General features: G+C 41.8%; 1 long non-coding RNA gene across 3 annotated transcripts; it reads left to right on the top strand.

Annotated features, from left to right (window-relative positions):
- Window positions 1-353: 353 nt before the first annotated feature.
- Window positions 354-6,309, top strand: LOC120300161. Of its 3 annotated transcripts, none has more exons than XR_005554568.1 (3): window positions 354-614; window positions 939-1,470; window positions 5,992-6,309. It is a non-coding gene; the product is annotated as an uncharacterized LOC120300161 (long non-coding RNA). The 3 variants fall into 3 exon arrangements; XR_005554567.1 differs by having other exon boundaries at window positions 916-1,470; XR_005554566.1 differs by having other exon boundaries at window positions 355-614; window positions 1,036-1,470.
- Window positions 6,310-6,546: the final 237 nt, after the last annotated feature.

The raw sequence follows: 6,546 nt of genomic DNA, 5'->3' as shown, positions 1-6,546 counted from the left end.
AACCCCTAACCCGTGCTTTTGTTTGCATTACAGGATTTGTTCTTTTTATAAAGGAGAGGTGGATGTCAATGCTGCTAAGATCAGATGTTCTTGCTTTGACAACAGATGAAAATGCAGCCATTTTTGCTTTTAGTTAAAGCTGGGAGGGGGAACGTGGATGAGAGACCAGCTAGTCATAACAACAATAACTAAGCCATGGGAACCCAAGGTCATTGGCCCACAGTTGATAGAGTTTTGGCAGGCTGGAGAGCTGGGGAGAAAGCCCAGGCTTCAATCTAATTGGGGAATGTGATTTGTGACTGTTTATTGGAGGAGGGAATTGTGCCTTGTTACTTGGTATCCAGGGGAGGGGAATTTAGTTTTTGGTAGACATTGGTAAACAATGCCTCAAAGTTCTTTTGAAGAGTTTCATCTGTTGGAACCATGACATAGGCATTATTATGTCCAAAGCCTGAACATACATCATAGCCCTCAAAAGAGAAGCAAAGCAGAGATGCCTGCATTTTATATACAAATGTTCCAGCAAAAAGGGAGCTGGGGGAGAGAGAGTGTGTCAATTCACTGCAGTCAGAATCAGAACACAAAGGCAACTCCCAGGAAAAAGCACGGAAGGGGTATGTCAACACTGCTAACATTGGATGTTTTTGCATTGACAACAGATAGAATTGTAGCCATCTTTTACGTTTTGCTTTTAGAGTTAGATGATGCTGGGAGGGGGGGAATGTGAACGAGATCCAGCTAGACATAACACCAAACTTAGCATGAGAAAGAAGATTATTGTAACCAGAGCTGATAAGGAATTGGTGGGATGGAGAGGAAGCTAATTGGGGAATGTGATTAGTTAGAGGAGGGAATTGTGCTTTGATACTATAGGCTCAGCGGAGAGGATTTCAGTTTTCGGTTTTGTTTATGCAGTGCCGATGTTATGATTCTTTAAGGTAAACAATGCCTCGAAGTTCTTTTGAAGAGTTTCAGCTGTCGGAACCATGACAGGGTAGGCAGCAAATCAAAACAAGATTGCTTGTTATTATACAGCTGGCCAGAAATCAGGACCGGAGAGAATTGGGAAGAAAGACCAAAGGAATCTGCAGAACACCAGTGAAGTTGTAGAAAGGGCTACTATCCAAAACCATGAGCTCCCCAAAATACCACAGGATGCAAGAAGATATGCCTATCTCCCAAAGTCCACCCCATTATTCGGAAATTCAGCCTGATCTTCCAAAAACTCCTCCTGAATCAGCTCATTGTGTAGACTGTGAGAAATCTCTTATTCTGCCAGCCAAGGACCGACCTGTAGATGACCCAGATAGGACAGCATCCAAACACATTCCAGTCCTTCAGAAACCACAGACGGTTGTCTTTGTGCCTGCTGAACTAGTTGAAGAACCTGATTATATAGGCTTCTCTATCGTTGCTGCACTGTGCTGTTTCTTGCCCCTGGGCATAGCTGCCTTTGTTTTCTCTAAACTGGTAAGCCTATGAATGTATGTCTCTGTGTTTGTTCTTGTGTAGTCTGCTACAAATGAAATGGGCTCCATGTCAGCATAGAAGTATTTTCATTCATCGACATCCCTGGTGATCAATCTGCATCACCTCCGATCCTTTAAAATCCAGTCTTTAATTCAGTTGATCCTCTTTTACCAGGACTTTTATGCTTTGTTTTATCAAAATCTGAAGATATGGGTTATCATTTATCAAACTAATTCCTCAGTATTACCATATTGGCTACCATGGAAAGATATGCCATGGAGTAAACTGAATTGCACCACTTCCTTGCCTCTTTGGAAGATGAGACGCTGAATAGAATAGAATAGAATAGAATAGAATAGAATAGAATGGAATGGAATGGAATGGAATGGAATGGAATGGAATGGAATGGAATGGAATGGGATGGGATGGGATAACAAAGTTGAAAGGACCTTGGAGGTCTTCTAGTCCAACCCCCTACTCAGGCAGGAAACCCTATACCATTTCAGACAAATGGTTGTCCAATCTCTTCTTAAAAACTTCCAGTGTTGGAGCATTCACAACTTCTGGAGGCAAGTTGTTCCACTGGTTAATTGTTCTAGCTGTCAGGAAATTTCTTCTTAGTTCTAGGTTGCTTCTCTCATTGATTAGTTTCCATCCATTGCCTCTTGTCCTGCCTTCAGGTGCTTTGGAGATTAGGTTTACCCTCTCTTCTTTGTGGCAACCCCTGAGATATTGGAACACTGCTATCATGTCAACACTAATCCTTCTTTTCATTAAACTAGATATACCCAATTCCAGCAACCGTTCTTAGTGTATTTTAGCCTCCAGTCCCCTGATCATTTTTGTTGCTCTTCTCTGTACTCTTTCTAGAGTCTCTGCATCTTTTTATCATTGTGGTGACCAAAACTGGATGCAGTATTTAGTATCATCCATCTCACAAAGACTTCACAAAGCCCTGTTTCAAAGAGCTTTACACCTCTGGATAGAGAAGTAATGTTGATTGTGGCTGCATGAACTGGCGCCAATAACCCAATGTGGTTTTATGGGCCTTAAACACTACAGTACTTGCATAGCTCCTATTCAAAAACCCCAACTCTCTAAAGATGCTGAAAATAGAGAAACTAGAGATGTTATGAGTCACCCTAAATTTTCTCCCTGTCAGTGTGGGATGCATTGAACTATGTCCTTCCCATCAAATACGTGAAAAATAATCAAGTCATATACAAATATTGGAGATTAGCAATTTTTTTCCAGAAACATCCATTGTTGTGGCAAGATGAATCCTCAGTTGAAGGTTAGAGGTTTCTGTGAATTGCAGCTCAAGTCTTGCTTTGAGAGTTTCCATTGTGATGATTCATGACTTTCACTTCATAGATGTCTTTTCCACTGGAGATAAGATATGTGCCTCACATATATATACTGTATATATGAGGTACCTTTGATCTCCACTGTTTACTATGCAGAGTCAGAAGGAATAATGGGATTTAATTTAGCTTCCAAAGCAATAAAATGATTGATATGTCTGATAGGAGAGTGGATAAATGTGGGGAATACAGAATAATAGAGCTGGAAGGGACCTCAGGGGTCTTCTAGCCCAGGGGTAGGCAACCTTGGCTCTTTTATGACTCATGGACTTCAACTCCCAGAATTCCTGGGAGTCTCATCTTCTCACAGACATTCTATGTGAAGTCAGCTTTTTTATATTATTTCTCTTTTATTGCTTTTGGCATAGACTTACCAAATCCACCTTAATAATAATGATAATAATAAAGTTGGAAGGGACCTTGGAGGTCATCAAGTCCAACCCCCTGCTCAGTCAGGAAACCCTATACCATTTCAAACAAATGGCTGTCCAGTCTCTTCTTAAAAACTTCCAGTGTTGGAGCATTCACCGCTTCTGGAGGCAGGTTGTTCCACTGGTTAATTGTTCTGACTGTCAGGAAGTTTCTTTTTAGTTCAAGGTTGCTTCTCTCCTTGATGAGTTTCCATCCATTGCTTCTTGTCCTGCCTTCAGGCGCTCTGGAGAATAGCTTGACTCCCTCTTCTTTGGGGCAGCCCCTGAGATATTGGAACACTGCTATCATGTCCCCCCTCGTCCTTCTCTTCATTAAACTAGACATACCCAATTCCAGCAGCCTTTCCTTATATGTTTTAGCCTCCAATTCCCTGATCCTCTTTGTTGCTCTTCTCTGTACTCATTCTAGAGTCTCAACATCTTTTTTTACATCGTGGTGACCAAAACTGGATGCAGTATTCCAAGTGTGGCCTTACCAAGACATTGTAAAGTGGTATTAATACTTCACGTGATCTTGATTCTATCCCTCTGTTAATGCAGCCTAGCACTGTGTTGGCCTTTTTGGCAGCTGCAGCACACCTTGTTCTCTGTGATTTTTTTTCCCCACACATTCCTGCCTCTTTCTCACCCAAACTTCCTCATCTCTTCCCTTTTGAAAGGAAATGTAGGATAAGCTAGGATAGGAAATCACAACTCCCAGCCCGTTTTTTTTAAAATGTCGACTGTTTTATAGATGCCCATTTTGTACCACTTGAGTCAACTAAAGATTAATACAAGTAGAACTTGATTTAGGGCCACAATTGGAACCAACATTTCCATGGTTAAGCAAGACAGTTGTGAATTGAGTTGCATCCAATTTTGCTACCTTTTTTGTTGAGGTCATTAAGCAAATCATTGCGGTTGTTAAGTGAATCACATGGTCATTAAGCAAATCCAGCTTCCCCCGTTAACTTGGGTTGTCAGCTAGCAAGGTCACAAAAAGTGATCTCATGATCTTGGGATGCTAAAACCATCATAAATACATGCTGATTGCCAAGGGCCCGGATTTTGATCATGTAACTGTGGGATGCTGTAAGTGTGAGGACTGGCCACAAGTCACCTTTTCTCAATGCCACTATAACTTTGAATAGTCTCTACTGCAGGTCAACAACTATCTGTAGTCACATCTGTATCTATAGGGAGAAAAATGTGGATAGGCATCAAAAGTGGTAGTTTGGCCCCAGTTGTCTATGGAGATTCTCAGTCATCCAGGTCAGGGTTGCCTCAAATGTGTTTTTTCAAGAGGCCACTGGAATTTATTGTTTTTCTTTTTTTCCTTTGAAGACGTTTCGCTTCTCATCCACGAAGCTTCTTCAGCTCTGACTGAATGATGGGGAGCGGAAGGATTTATACTCCTGATGACACAGATAAGCCTCCAGGTGGCCTCAATGACTCTCTAAAACAGGAGTCTTCAAACTTGGCCCTTTTATAACTTGTGGACTTCAACTCCCAGAATTCCTCAGCCAGGCCAAGTTTGAAGACCCCTGCTCTAAAAGAATGCAAATGACCAGCTGCAAGGAATATAAATCCTTCCATTCCCCATTATCCAATCAGAGCAGAAGAAGCTTCTTGGATGAGAAGTAAAACATCTTCAAAGAAAACAAGAAAGTCCAGTTGCCTCCTGAAAAAACAGCTTTGGGACAACCATGACCTGGATATCTGAACCATGATCTGGGTGACTGATAATCTCCATAGACATTTGGCTATGCAGTTTGGGATGAGCATCCTTTGAATGGTGCGGGAGTATGAACAGATTTTCAAAAACATTGCACACTACAGGAACCATTTGTTTCTTCAGCTTGAGGTGTGGACAGCACGGACTCATCCCCAGCAGCCAGCGCCTGTCTTCAATACCAAAGGGACACAGGGCAGAAAACATCCTGCAGCCAAGAGGTTTCCACACCTATTTGCACCACTCAGGTGACCCTGAGGGCATAGATAAACCTCCAAATGGCCTCAACGACTCTCCAAAAGAAGGCAAATGACCAGCTGTCTGCAAGGAGTATGAATCCTTCCATTCCCCACCATCCAGTTAGAGCGGAAGAAGCTTCTTAGATGAGAAGCAAAACATCTTCAAAGAAAAACAAGAAAGTCCAGTTGCCTCCTGAAAAGGCACCTCTTTGGCCCCAGTTACACAGTATAAATACCATTAATATTATGTTATTATTACTATTGGTATTAGTATCAGTATTCGACTTATATTTTGCCTTTCTACTTATAAGTAGGTAGAATATGCCAATAATTCTCAACTTACAACCATTTGTTTAGGGACCGAAGTTACAATGGCCTGAAAAAAGGAACTGGCGATCATTTTTCCACCTTGCAACTTTTGCATTATGACCAAGGTCACATGATCAAAATTCATGCACTTGACAATTGTCATGTATTACAATCTTCCTAGCTGGCTTCCAATAGAGGAATCCAGATTCACTTAACAACCGCAGGACTCACGTCACAGCTGCAGCGCTTTGCTAAACAACCATGGCCAAAAGGCCATATAATGGGGGGGAAATTCACTTAACAACTGCCTGGCTTAGCAATAGAAATTTTGGGCTCAATAGTGGTCATAAACTGAGGACTACCCATAATGCCTAAGGCCTCAAGACATGCTAAACTAGATTTTTAATGTCCTAATCAGATGCGTCAGTTGCATTTTTGCATCATTTCTCTCATATATTTTTTTCCAGACTCAAAAAGCCAATCATGAGGGAAATCTTACAGCTGCTCGGAGATATTCAAGGACGGCTGTCATCCTGGCGCTCCTTTCACTTGTAATCGGCCTTCCACTCCTCATTTTTTATTTCATCTTTATCACAAAATCACATTAGACCAAGTCATTATGAAATGTTCACATCTGTACAGCCCACTGAGGAAGCCGATGTCAACACTGCTAACATCGGATGTTTTTGCTTTGACAACAGATGGAAATGTAGCCATTTTTCCTCTATCGCTTTTAGAGTTCTTGATGCTGGGAGGGGGAATGTGAATGAGGGTCCAGCTAGTCATAACAATAATAACTCAGCGGTGGGAACCCAAGGTCATTGGGCCCAGAGTTGATAGAGATTTGGTGGGCTGGAGAGATGGGGAGAAAGCCCCCACTTCAAGTTAATTGGGAAATGTGATTTATGACTGTTAATTGGAGGAGGGAATTGTGCTTTGCTACTTTGTGCCAGGGAAGGGGAATTCACTTTTTGGCTTCAGCTAAGTAGTGCCAATACTTTGTTTCTCGAATAAAAGATTCT

The sequence above is a fragment of the Crotalus tigris genome, unplaced genomic scaffold (assembly GCF_016545835.1).
Source record: "Crotalus tigris isolate CLP2741 ecotype Arizona unplaced genomic scaffold, ASM1654583v1 scf7180000024338.4412243, whole genome shotgun sequence".
Lineage (NCBI taxonomy): Eukaryota > Metazoa > Chordata > Lepidosauria > Squamata > Viperidae > Crotalus > Crotalus tigris.
The sequence above is the reverse complement of the archived record's forward strand: the minus strand, read 5'-3'. Positions and strand labels throughout refer to the sequence as shown.